Consider the following 15,201-nt stretch of genomic DNA (forward strand, 5'->3'; position numbering starts at 1 on the left):
GCACCTCTGCAGGTTTACTGTATCCCTTGGACCTTCCCATTGACGATGAAACTCAGAAATTGCACCGGAATGAAATATAAGAGACACAATGCCGACTTAAGTACAGGAAGAGTGAGTCTTCCTACTGTCTATGTTTTGAACGTTTCCTGTGTCACTAGTTTTACATTCCGATGCACCTCTGCAGGTTTACTGTATCCCTTGGACCTTTCCATTGTCGATGAAACACAGAAATTGCATCGGAATTAAATATAAGAGACACAATGCCGACTTAAGTAAAGGAAGACTGAGTTTTCCTACTGTCTATAATTTGAGCGTTTCCTGTGTCACCAGTTTTACATTCCGATGCACCTCTACAGGTTTACTGTATCCCTTGGACCTTCCCATTGTCGATGAAACACAGAAATCGCATCGGAATTAAATATAGGAGACACAATGCCGACTTAAGTACAGGAAGACTGAGTCTTCCTACTGTCTATGCTTTTAGCGTTTCCTGTGTCACCAGTTTTACATTCCGATGCACCTCTGCAGGTTTACTATATTAATTGGACCTTCCCATTGTCGATGAAACACAGAAATCGCATCGTAATTAAATATAAGAGACACAATGCCGACTTAAGTACAGGAACACTGAGGCTTCCTACTGTCTATGTTTTGAGCGTTTCCTGACTCACTAGTTTTACATTCCGATGCACCTCTTCAGGTTTACTGTATCCCTTGGACCTTCCCATTGAATATGAAACACAGAAATTGCATCGGAATTAAATATAAGAGACACAATGCCGACTTAAGTACAGGAAGACTGAGTCTTCCTACTGTCTATGATTTGAGCGTTTCCTGTGTCACCAGTTTTACATTCTGATGCACCTCTGCAGGTTTACTGTATCCCTTGGACCTTCCCATTGACGATGAAACACAGAATTTGCATCGGAATTAAATATAAGAGACACAATGCCGACTTAAGTACAGGAAGACTGAGTCTTCCTACTGTCTACAATTTGAGCGTTTCCTGTGTCACCAGTTTTACATTCCGATGCACCTCTACAGGTTTACTGTAGCACGTGGACCTTCCCATTGTCGATGAAACACAGATATTGCATCGGAATTAAATATAAGAGACACAATGCCGACTTAAGTACAGGAAGACTGAGTCTTCCTACTGTCTATGTTTTGAGCGTTTCCTGTGTCACCAGTTTTAAATTCCGATGCACCTCTGCAGGTTTACTGTATCCCTTGGACCTTCCCATTGTCGATAAAACACAGAAATCGCATCGGAATTAAATATAAGAGACACAATGCCGACTTAAGTACAGGAAGACTGAGTCTTCCTACTGTCTATAATTTGAGCGTTTCCTGTGTCACCAGTTTTACATTCCGATGCACCTCTACAGGTTTATTGTATCCCTTGGACCTTCACAGTGACGATGAAACACAGAAATTGCATCTGAATTAAATATAAGAGACACAATGCCGACTTAAGTACAGCAAGACTAAGTCTTCCTACTGTCTATGTTTTGAGCGTTTCCTGTGTCACAAGTTTTACATTCCGATTCACCTCTGCAGGTTTACTGTATCCATTGGACCTTCCCATTGACGATGAAACACAGAAATTGCATCGGAATTAAATATAAGAGACACAACGCCGACTTAAGTACAAGAAACCTGAGTCTTCTTACGGTCTATGTTTTGAGCGTTTCCTATGTCACCAGTTTTACATTCCGATGCATCCCTGCCGGTTTACTGTATCCATTGGACCTTCCCATTGTCGATGAAACACAGAAATCGCATCGGAATTAAATATAAGAGACACAATGCCGACTTAAGTACAGGAACACTGAGTCTTCCTACTGTCTATGTTTTGAGCGTTTCCTGTGTCACCAGTTTTACATTCCGATGCACCTCTGCAGGTTTACTGTATCAATTGGACCTTCCCATTGTCGATGAAACACAGAAATCGCATTGGAATTAAATATAAGAGACAAAATGCCGACTTAAGTACAGGAAGACTGAGGGTTCCTACTGTCTATGTTTTGAGCGTTTCCTGTCTCACTAGTTTTACATTCCGATGCACCTCTTCACGTTTACTGTATCCCTTGGACCTTCCCATTGAATATGAAACACAGAAATTGCATCGGAATTAAATATAAGAGACACAATGCCGACTTAAGTACAGGAAGACTGAGTCTTCCTACTGTCTATGTTTTGAGCGTTTCCTGTGTTACCAGTTTTACATTCCGATGCACCTCTACAGGTTTACTGTATCACTTGGACCTTCCCATTGTCGATGAAACACAGAAATTGCATCGGAATTAAATATAAGAGACACAATGCCGACTTAAGTACAGGAAGACTGAGTCTTCCTACTGTCTGTGCTTTGAGCGTTTCCTGTGTCACCAGTTTTAAATTCCGATGCACCTCTGCAGGTTTACTGTATCCCTTGGACCTTCCCATTGTCGATGAAACACAGAAATCGCATCGGAATTAAATATAAGAGACACCTTGCAGTCTTAAGTACAGGAAGACTGAGTCTTCCTACTGCCTATGTTTTGAGCGTTTCCTGTGTCACCAGTTTTACATTCCGATGCACCTCTGTAGGTTTACTGTATCCCTTGGACCTTCCCATTGACGATGAAACACAGAAATTGCATTGGAGTTAAATATAATAGACACAGTGCCGACTTAAGTACAGGAAGACTGAGTCTTCCTACTGTCTACAATTTGAGCGTTTCCTGTGTCACCAGTTTTACATTCCGATGCACCTCTACAGGTTTACTGTATCCCTTGGACCTTCCCATTGAGGATGAAATACAGAAATTGCACCGGAATGAAATATAAAAGACACAATGCCGACTTAAGTACAGGAAGAGTGAGACTTCCTACTGTCTATGTTTTAACGTTTCCTGTGTCACTAGTTTTACATTCCGATGCACCTCTGCAGGTATACTGTATCCCTTGGACCTTTCCATTGACGATGAAACACAGAAATTGCATCGGAATTAAATATAAGAGACACAATGCCGACTTAAGTACAGGAAGACTGAGTTTTCCTACTGTCTATAATTTGAGCGTTTCCTGTGTCACCAGTTTTACATTCCGATGCACCTCTACAGGTTTACTGTATCCCTTGGACCTTCACAGTGACGATGAAACACAGAAATTGCATCGGAATTAAATGTAAGAGACACAATGCCGACTTAAGTACAGCAAGACTAAGTCTTCCTACTGTCTATGTTTTGAGCGTTTCCTGTGTCACAAGTTTTACATTCCGATTTACCTCTGCAGGTTTACTGCATCCATTGGACCTTCCCATTGACGATGAAACACAGAAATTGCATCGGAATTAAATATAAGAGACACAACGCCGTCTTAAGTACAAGAAAAATGAGTCTTCTTACGGTCTATGTTTTGAGCGTTTCCTGTGTCACCAGTTTTAAATTCCGATGCACCTCTGCAGGTTTACTGTATCCCTTGGACCTTCCCATTGTCGATGAAACACAGAAATCGCATCGGAATTAAATATAAGAGTCACCTTGCCGTCTTGAGTACAGGAAGACTGAGTCTTCCTACTGCCTATGTTTTGAGCGTTTCCTGTGTCACCAGTTTTACATTCCGATGCACCTCTGCAGGTTTACTGTATCCCTTGGACCTTCCCATTGACGATGAAACACAGAAATTGCATTGGAGTTAAATATAATACACACAATGCCGACTTAAGTACAGGAAGACTGAGTCTTCCTACTGTCTACAATTTGAGCGTTTCCTGTGTCACCAGTTTCACATTCCGATGCACCTCTACAGGTTTACTGTATCACTTGGACCTTCCCATTGTCGATGAAACACAGAAATTGCATCGGAATTAAATATAAGAGACACAACGCCGACTTAAGTACAAGAAAACTGAGTCTTCTTACGGTCTATGTTTTCAGCATTTCATGTATCACCAGTTTTACATTCCGATGCACCCCTGCCGGTTTACTGTATCCCTTGGACCTACCCATGGTCGATGAAACACAGAAATTGCATCGGAATTAAATATAAGAGACACAATGCAGACTTAAGTACAGCAAGACTAAGTCTTCCTACTGTCTATGTTTTGAGCGTTTCCTGTGTCATCAGTTTTACTTTCCGATGCACCTCTGCAGGTTTACTATATCCCTTGGACCTTTCCACTCACGATGAAACACAGAAATTACATCTGAAATAAATATAAGAGACACAATGCCGACTTAAGTACAGGAAGTCTGAGTCTTCCTACTGTCTATGTATTGAGCGTTTCCTTTGTCACCAGTTTTACATTCCGATGCACCTCTGCAGGTTTACTGTATCCCTTGGACCTTCCCATTGACGATGGAACTCAGAAATTGCACCGGAATGAAATATAAGAGACACAATGCCGACTTAAGTACGGGAAGAGTGAGTCTTCCTACTGTCTATGTTTTGAACGTTTCCTGTGTCACTAGTTTTACATTCCGATGCACCTCTGCAGGTTTACTGTATCCCTTGGACCTTTCCATTGTCGATGAAACACAGAAATTGCATCGGAATTAAATATAAGAGACACAATGCCGACTTAAGTAAAGGAAGACTGAGTTTTCCTACTGTCTATAATTTGAGCGTTTCCTGTGTCACCAGTTTTACATTCCGATGCATCCCTGCCGGTTTACTGTATCCATTGGACCTTCCCAATGTCGATGAAACACAGAAATCGCATCGGAATTAAATATAAGAGGCACAATGCCGACTTAAGTACACCAAGACTAAGTCTTCCTACTGTCTATGTTTTGAGCGTTTCCTGTGTCATCAGTTATACTTTCCGATGCACCTCTGCAGGTTTACTATATCCCTTGGACCTTTCCATTCACGATGAAACACAGAAATTGCATCGGAATTAAATATAAGCGACTCAATGCCGACTTAAGTACAGGAAGACTGAGTCTTCCTACTGTCTATGTTTTGAGCGTTTCCTGTGTCACCAGTTTTACATTCCGATGCAGCTCTGCAGGTTTTCTGTATCCCTTGGAACTTCCCATTGACGATGAAACACAGAAATTGCATCGGAATTAAATATAAGAGACACAACGCCGACTTAAGTACAAGAAAACTGAGTCTTCTTACGGTCTATGTTTTGAGCGTTTCCTATGTCACCAGTTTTACATTCCGATGCATCCCTGCCGGTTTACTGTATCCATTGGACCTTCCCATTGTCGATGAAACACAGAAATCGCATCGGAATTAAATATAAGAGACACAATGCCGACTTAAGTACAGGAACACTGAGTCTTCCTACTGTCTATGTTTTGAGCGTTTCCTGTGTCACCAGTTTTACATTCCGATGCACCTCTGCAGGTTTACTGTATCAATTGGACCTTCCCATTGAATATGAAACACAGAAATTGCATCGGAATTAAATATAAGAGACACAATGCCGACTTAAGTACAGGAAGACTGAGTCTTCCTACTGTCTATGTTTTGAGCGTTTCCTGTGTTACCAGTTTTACATTCCGATGCACCTCTACAGGTTTACTGTATCACTTGGACCTTCCCATTGTCGATGAAACACAGAAATTGCATCGGAATTAAATATAAGAGACACAATGCCGACTTAAGTACAGGAACACTGAGTCTTCCTACTGTCTGTGTTTTGAGCGTTTCCTGTGTCACCAGTTTTAAATTCCGATGCACCTCTGCAGGTTTACTGTATCCCTTGGACGTTCCCATTGTCGATGAAACACAGAAATCGCATCGGAATTAAATATAAGAGACACCTTGCAGTCTTAAGTACAGGAAGACTGAGTCTTCCTACTGCCTATGTTTTGAGCGTTTCCTGTGTCACCAGTTTTACATTCCGATGCACCTCTGTAGGTTTACTGTATCCCTTGGACCTTCCCATTGACGATGAAACACAGAAATTGCATTGGAGTTAAATATAATAGACACAATGCCGACTTAAGTACAGGAAGACTGAGTCTTCCTACTGTCTACATTTTGAGCGTTTCCTGTGTCACCAGTTTTACATTCCGATGCACCTCTACAGGTTTACTGTATCCCTTGGACCTTCACAGTGACGATGAAACACAGAAATTGCATCGGAATTAAATGTAAGAGACACAATGCCGACTTAAGTACAGCAAGACTAAGCCTTCCTACTGTCTATGTTTTGAGCGTTTCCTGTGTCACAAGTTTTACATTCCGATTTACCTCTGCAGGTTTACTGCATCCATTGGACCTTCCCATTGACGATGAAACAAAGAAATTGCATCGGAATTAAATATAAGAGACACAACGCCGTCTTAAGTACAAGAAAAATGAGTCTTGTTACGGTCTATGTTTTGAGCGTTTCCTGTGTCACCAGTTTTACATTCCGATGCACCCCTGCCGATTTACTGTATCCCATGGACCTTCCCATTGTCGATGAAACACAGAAATCGCATCGGAATTAAATATAAGACACAATGACGACTTAAGTACAGGAAGACTGAGTCTTCTTACGGTCTATGTTTTGAACGTTTCCTGTATTACCAGTTTTACATTCCGATGCACCCCTGCCGGTTTAATGTATCTATTGGAACTTCCCATTGTCGATGAAACACAGAAATTGCAACGGAATTAAATATAAGAGGCACAATGCCGACTTAAGTACAGCAAGACTAAGTCTTCCTACTGTCTATGTTTTGAGCGTTTCCTGTGTCATCAGTTTTACTTTCCGATGCACCTCTGCAGGTTTACTATATCCCTTGGACCTTTCCATTCACGATGAAACACAGAAATTTCATCTGAATTAAATATAAGAGACACAATGCCGACTTAAGTACAGGAAGACTGAGTCTTCCTACTGTCTATGTTTTGAGCGTTTCCTGTGTCACCAGTTTTACATTCCGATGCACCTCTGCGGGATTACTGTATCCCTTGGACCTTCCCATTGGCGATGAAACACATAAATTGCATGGGAATTAAATATAAGAGACATAATGCCAACTTAAGTACAGGAAGAGTGAGTGTTCCTACTGTCTATGTTTTGAACGTTTCCTGTGTCACTAGTTTTACATTCCGACGCACCTCTGCAGGTTTACTGTATCCCTTGGACCTTTCCATTGACGATGAAACACAGAAATTACATCGGATTTAAATATAAGAGACACAATGCCGACTTAAGTACTGGAAGACTGAGTTTTCCTACTGTCTACAATTTGAGCGTTTCCTGTGTCACCAGTTTTACATTCCGATGCACCTCTACAGGTTTACTATATCCCTTGGACCTTCCCATTGAAGATGAAACACAGAAATTGCATCGGAATTAAATATAAGAGACACAATGCCGACTTAAGTACAGGAAGACTGAGTCTTCCTACGGTCTATGTTTTGAGCGTTTCCTGTGTCACCACTTTTGCATTCCGATGCACCTCTGCAGGTTTACTGTATCCCTTGGACCTTCCCATTTTCGATGAAACACAGAAATTGCATCGGAATTAAATATAAGAGACACAATGCCGACTTAAGTACACCAAGACTAAGTCTTCCTACTGTCTATGTTTTGGGCGTTTCCTGTGTCATCAGTTATACTTTCCGATGCACCTCTGCAGGTTTACTATATCCCTTGGACCTTTCCATTCACGATGAAACACAGAAATTGCATCGGAATTAAATATAAGCGACTCAATGCCGACTTAAGTACAGGAAGACTGAGTCTTCCTACTGTCTATGTTTTGAGCGTTTCCTTTGTCACCAGTTTTACATTCCGATGCACCTCTGCAGGTTTACTGTATCCCTTGGACCTTTCCATTCACGATGAAACACAGAAATTTCATCTGAATTAAATATAAGAGACACAATGCCGACTTAAGTACAGCAAGACTAAGTCTTCCTACTGTCTATGTTTTGAGCGTTTCCTGTGTCATCAGTTTTACTTACCGATGCACCTCTGCAGGTTTACTATATCCCTTGGACCTTTCCATTCACGATGAAACACAGAAATTGCATCGGAATTAAATATAATTGACTCAATGCCGACTTAAGTACAGGAAGACTGAGTCTTCCTACTGTCTATGTTTTGAGCGTTTCCTGTGTCACCAGTTTTACATTCCGATGCAGCTCTGCAGGTTTACTGTATCCCTTGGACCTTCCCATTGACGATGAAACACAGAAATTGCATCGGAATTAAATATAAGAGACACAACGCCGACTTAAGTAAAAGAAAACTGAGTCTTCTTACGGTCGATGTTTTGAGCGTTTCATGTGTCACCAGTTTTACATTCCGATGCACCCCTGCCGATTTACTGTATCCCATGGACCTTCCCATTGTCGATGAAACACAGAAATCGCATCGGAATTAAATATAAGAGACACAATGACGACTTAAGTACAGGAAGACTAAGTCTCCCTACTGCCTATGTTTTGAGCGTTTCCTGTGTCATCAGTTTTACTTTCCGATGCACCTCTGCATGTTTACCATATCCCTTGGATCTTCCCATTCGTGATGAAACACAGAAAATTAATCGGAAATAAATATAAGAGACACAATGCCGACTTAAGTACAGGAAGATTGAGTCTTCCTACTGTCTATGTTTTGAGCGTTTCCTGTGTCACCAGTTTTACATTCCGATGCACCTCTGCATGTTTACTGTATCCCTTGGACCTTCCCATTGACGATGAGACACAGAAATTGCATTGGAAGTAAATATAAGAGACACAATGCCGACATAAGAACAGGAAGAGTGAGTCTTCCTACTGACTATGTTTTGAGCGTTTCCTGTGTCACCAGTTTTACATTCCAGTGGACCTCTGCAGGTTTACTGTATCCCTTGGACCTTCCCATTGTCGATGAAACACAGAAATTGCATCGGAATTAAATATAAGAGATACAATGTCGACTTAAGTACAGGAAGACTGAGTCTTCCTACTGTCTATGTTTTGAGCGTTTCCTGTGTCACCAGTTTTACATTCCGATGCACCTCTGCAGCTTTACTGTTTCCCTTGGACCTTCCCATTGACGATGAAACACAGAAATTGCATCGGAATTAAATATAAGAGACACAACGCCGACTTAAGTACAAGAAAACTGAGTCTTCTTACGGTCTATGGTTTGAACGTTTCCTGTATCACCAGTTTTACATTCCGATGCACCCCTGCCGGTTTAATGTATCCCTTGGAACTTCCCACTGTCGATGAAACATAGAAATTGCATCGGAATTAAATATAAGAGACACAATGCCGACTTAAGTACAGCAAGACTAAGTCTTCCTACTGTCTATGTTTTGAGCGTTTCCTGTGTCATCAGTTTTACTTTCCGATGCACCCCTGCAGGTTTACTATATCCCTTGGACCTTTCCATTCACGATGAAACACAGAAATTTCATCTGAATTAAATATAAGAGACACAGTGCCGACTTAAGTACAGGAAGACTGAGTCTTCCTACTGTCTATGTTTTGAGCGTTTCCTGTGTCACCAGTTTTACATTCCGATGCACCTCTGCGGGTTTACTGTATCCCTTGGACCTTCCCATTGGCGATGAAACACATAAATTGCATGGGAATTAAATATAAGAGACATAATGCCGACTTAAGTACAGGAAGGGTGAGTGTTCCTACTGTCTATGTTTTGAACGTTTCCTGTGTCACTAGTTTTACATTCCGACGCACCTCTGCAGGTTTACTGTATCCCTTGGACCTTTCCATTGACGATGAAACACAGAAATTGCATCGGAATTAAATATAAGAGACACAATGCCGACTTAAGTACAAGAAAACTGAGTCTTCTTACGGTCTATGTTTTGAACGTTTCCTGTATCACCAGTTTTACATTCCGATGCACCCCTGCCGGTATAATGTATCCCTTGGACCTTCCCGTTGTCGATGAGACACAGAAGTTGCATCGGAATTAAATATAAGAGACACAATGCCGACTTAAGAACAGCAAGGCTAAGTCTTCCTACTGTCTATGTTTTAAGCGTTTCCTGTGTCATCAGTTTTACTTTCCGATGCACCTCTGCAGATTTACTATATCCCTTGGACCTTTCCATTCACGATGAAACACAGAAATTGCTTCGGAATTAAATATAAGAGACTCAATGCCGACTTAAGTACAGGAAGACTGAGTCTTCCTACTGTCTATGTTTTGAGCGTTTTCTGTGTCACCAGTTTTACATTCCGATGCACCTCTGCAGGTTTACTATATCCCTTGGACCTTTCCATTCACGATGAAACACAGAAATTGCATCGGAATTAAATATAAGAGACACAACGACGACTTATGTACAAGGAAACTGAGTCTTCTTACGGTCGATGTTTTGAGCGTTTCCTGTGTCACCAGTTTTACATTCCGATGCACCCCTGCCGATTTACTGTATCCCTTGGACCTTCCCATTGTCGATGAAACACAGAAATTGCATCGGAATTAAATATAAGAGACGCAATGCCGACTTAAGTACAGGAAGACTGAGTCTTCCTACTGTCTATGTTTTGAGCGTTTCCTGTGTCACCAGTTTTACATTCCGATGCACATCTGCAGCTTTACTGTATCCCTTGGACCTTCCCATTGACGATGAAACACAGAAATTGCTTCGGAATTAAATATAAGAGATACAACGCCGACATAAGTACAAGAAAACTGAGTCTTCTTACGGTCTATGTTTTGAACGTTTCCTGTATCACCAGTTTTACATTCCGATGCACCCCTGCCGGTTGAATGTATCCCTTGGTCCTTCCCATTGTCGATGAAACACAGAAATTGCAACGGAATTAAATATAAGAGCCACAATGCCGACTTAAGTACAGCAAGACTGAGTCTTCCTACTGTCTATGTTTTGAGCGTTTCCTGTGTCACCAGTTTTACATTCCGATGCACCTCTGCGGGTTTACTGTATCCCTTGGACCTTCCCATTGGCGATGAAACACATAAATTGCATGGGAATTAAATGTAAGAGACATAATGCCAACTTAAGTACAGGAAGAGTGAGTGTTCCTACTGTCTATGTTTTGAACGTTTCCTGTGTCACTAGTTTTACATTCCGACGCACCTCTGCAGGTTTACTGTATCCCTTGGACCTTTCCATTGACGATGAAACACAGAAATTACATCGGATTTAAATATAAGAGACACAGTGCCGACTTAAGTACTGGAAGACTGAGTTTTCCTACTGTCTACAATTTGAGCGTTTCCTGTGTCACCAGTTTTACATTCCGATGCACCTCTACAGGTTTACTATATCCCTTGGACCTTCCCATTGAAGATGAAACACAGAAATTGCATCGGAATTAAATATAAGAGACACAATGCCTACTTAAGTACAGGAAGACTGAGTCTTCCTACGGTCTATGTTTTGAGCGTTTCCTGTGTCACCACTTTTGCATTCCGATGCACCTCTGCAGGTTTACTGTATCCCTTGGACCTTCCCATTTTCGATGAAACACAGAAATTGCATCGGAATTAAATATAAGAGACACAATGCCGACTTAAGTACACCAAGACTAAGTCTTCCTACTGTCTATGTTTTGGGCGTTTCCTGTGTCATCAGTTATACTTTCCGATGCACCTCTGCAGGTTTACTATATCCCTTGGACCTTTCCATTCACGATGAAACACAGAAATTGCATCGGAATTAAATATAAGCGACTCAATGCCGACTTAAGTACAGGAAGACTGAGTCTTCCTACTGTCTATGTTTTGAGCGTTTCCTTTGTCACCAGTTTTACATTCCGATGCACCTCTGCAGGTTTACTGTATCCCTTGGACCTTTCCATTCACGATGAAACACAGAAATTTCATCTGAATTAAATATAAGAGACACAATGCCGACTTAAGTACAGCAAGACTAAGTCTTCCTACTGTCTATGTTTTGAGCGTTTCCTGTGTCATCAGTTTTACTTACCGATGCACCTCTGCAGGTTTACTATATCCCTTGGACCTTTCCATTCACGATGAAACACAGAAATTGCATCGGAATTAAATATAATTGACTCAATGCCGACTTAAGTACAGGAAGACTGAGTCTTCCTACTGTCTATGTTTTGAGCGTTTCCTGTGTCACCAGTTTTACATTCCGATGCACATCTGCAGCTTTACTGTATCCCTTGGACCTTCCCATTGACGATGAAACACAGAAATTGCTTCGGAATTAAATATAAGAGATACAACGCCGACATAAGTACAAGAAAACTGAGTCTTCTTACGGTCTATGTTTTGAACGTTTCCTGTATCACCAGTTTTACATTCCGATGCACCCCTGCCGGTTGAATGTATCCCTTGGTCCTTCCCATTGTCGATGAAACACAGAAATTGCAACGGAATTAAATATAAGAGCCACAATGCCGACTTAAGTACAGCAAGACTGAGTCTTCCTACTGTCTATGTTTTGAGCGTTTCCTGTGTCACCAGTTTTACATTCCGATGCACCTCTGCGGGTTTACTGTATCCCTTGGACCTTCCCATTGGCGATGAAACACATAAATTGCATGGGAATTAAATATAAGAGACATAATGCCAACTTAAGTACAGGAAGAGTGAGTGTTCCTACTGTCTATGTTTTGAACGTTTCCTGTGTCACTAGTTTTACATTCCGACGCACCTCTGCAGGTTTACTGTATCCCTTGGACCTTTCCATTGACGATGAAACACAGAAATTACATCGGATTTAAATATAAGAGACACAATGCCGACTTAAGTACTGGAAGACTGAGTTTTCCTACTGTCTACAATTTGAGCGTTTCCTGTGTCACCAGTTTTACATTCCGATGCACCTCTACAGGTTTACTATATCCCTTGGACCTTCCCATTGAAGATGAAACACAGAAATTGCATCGGAATTAAATATAAGAGACACAATGCCTACTTAAGTACAGGAAGACTGAGTCTTCCTACGGTCTATGTTTTGAGCGTTTCCTGTGTCACCACTTTTGCATTCCGATGCACCTCTGCAGGTTTACTGTATCCCTTGGACCTTCCCATTTTCGATGAAACACAGAAATTGCATCGGAATTAAATATAAGAGACACAATGCCGACTTAAGTACACCAAGACTAAGTCTTCCTACTGTCTATGTTTTGGGCGTTTCCTGTGTCATCAGTTATACTTTCCGATGCACCTCTGCAGGTTTACTATATCCCTTGGACCTTTCCATTCACGATGAAACACAGAAATTGCATCGGAATTAAATATAAGCGACTCAATGCCGACTTAAGTACAGGAAGACTGAGTCTTCCTACTGTCTATGTTTTGAGCGTTTCCTTTGTCACCAGTTTTACATTCCGATGCACCTCTGCAGGTTTACTGTATCCCTTGGACCTTTCCATTCACGATGAAACACAGAAATTTCATCTGAATTAAATATAAGAGACACAATGCCGACTTAAGTACAGCAAGACTAAGTCTTCCTACTGTCTATGTTTTGAGCGTTTCCTGTGTCATCAGTTTTACTTACCGATGCACCTCTGCAGGTTTACTATATCCCTTGGACCTTTCCATTCACGATGAAACACAGAAATTGCATCGGAATTAAATATAATTGACTCAATGCCGACTTAAGTACAGGAAGACTGAGTCTTCCTACTGTCTATGTTTTGAGCGTTTCCTGTGTCACCAGTTTTACATTCCGATGCAGCTCTGCAGGTTTACTGTATCCCTTGGACCTTCCCATTGACGATGAAACACAGAAATTGCATCGGAATTAAATATAAGAGACACAACGCATACTTAAGTAAAAGAAAACTGAGTCTTCTTACGGTCGATGTTTTGAGCGTTTCATGTGTCACCAGTTTTACATTCCGATGCACCCCTGCCGATTTACTGTATCCCATGGACCTTCCCATTGTCGATGAAACACAGAAATCGCATCGGAATTAAATATAAGAGACACAATGACGACTTAAGTACAGGAAGACTAAGTCTCCCTACTGCCTATGTTTTGAGCGTTTCCTGTGTCATCAGTTTTACTTTCCGATGCACCTCTGCATGTTTACCATATCCCTTGGATCTTCCCATTCGTGATGAAACACAGAAAATTAATCGGAAATAAATATAAGAGACACAATGCCGACTTAAGTACAGGAAGATTGAGTCTTCCTACTGTCTATGTTTTGAGCGTTTCCTGTGTCACCAGTTTTACATTCCGATGCACCTCTGCATGTTTACTGTATCCCTTGGACCTTCCCATTGACGATGAGACACAGAAATTGCATTGGAAGTAAATATAAGAGACACAATGCCGACATAAGAACAGGAAGAGTGAGTCTTCCTACTGACTATGTTTTGAGCGTTTCCTGTGTCACCAGTTTTACATTCCAGTGGACCTCTGCAGGTTTACTGTATCCCTTGGACCTTCCCATTGTCGATGAAACACAGAAATTGCATCGGAATTAAATATAAGAGATACAATGCCGACTTAAGTACAGGAAGACTGAGTCTTCCTACTGTCTATGTTTTGAGCGTTTCCTGTGTCACCAGTTTTACATTCCGATGCACCTCTGCAGCTTTACTGTTTCCCTTGGACCTTCCCATTGACGATGAAACACAGAAATTGCATCGGAATTAAATATAAGAGACACAACGCCGACTTAAGTACAAGAAAACTGAGTCTTCTTACGGTCTATGGTTTGAACGTTTCCTGTATCACCAGTTTTACATTCCGATGCACCCCTGCCGGTTTAATGTATCCCTTGGAACTTCCCACTGTCGATGAAACACAGAAATTGCATCGGAATTAAATATAAGAGACACAATGCCGACTTAAGTACAGCAAGACTAAGTCTTCCTACTGTCTATGTTTTGAGCGTTTCCTGTGTCATCAGTTTTACTTTCCGATGCACCCCTGCAGGTTTACTATATCCCTTGGACCTTTCCATTCACGATGAAACACAGAAATTTCATCTGAATTAAATATAAGAGACACAGTGCCGACTTAAGTACAGGAAGACTGAGTCTTCCTACTGTCTATGTTTTGAGCGTTTCCTGTGTCACCAATTTTACATTCCGATGCACCTCTGCGGGTTTACTGTATCCCTTGGACCTTCCCATTGGCGATGAAACACATAAATTGCATGGGAATTAAATATAAGAGACATAATGCCGACTTAAGTACAGGAAGGGTGAGTGTTCCTACTGTCTATGTTTTGAACGTTTCCTGTGTCACTAGTTTTACATTCCGACGCACCTCTGCAGGTTTACTGTATCCCTTGGACCTTTCCATTGACGATGAAACACAGAAATTGCATCGG

This window comes from Schistocerca nitens, chromosome 2 (genome assembly GCF_023898315.1).
Source record: "Schistocerca nitens isolate TAMUIC-IGC-003100 chromosome 2, iqSchNite1.1, whole genome shotgun sequence".
Classification (NCBI taxonomy): Eukaryota; Metazoa; Arthropoda; class Insecta; order Orthoptera; family Acrididae; genus Schistocerca; species Schistocerca nitens.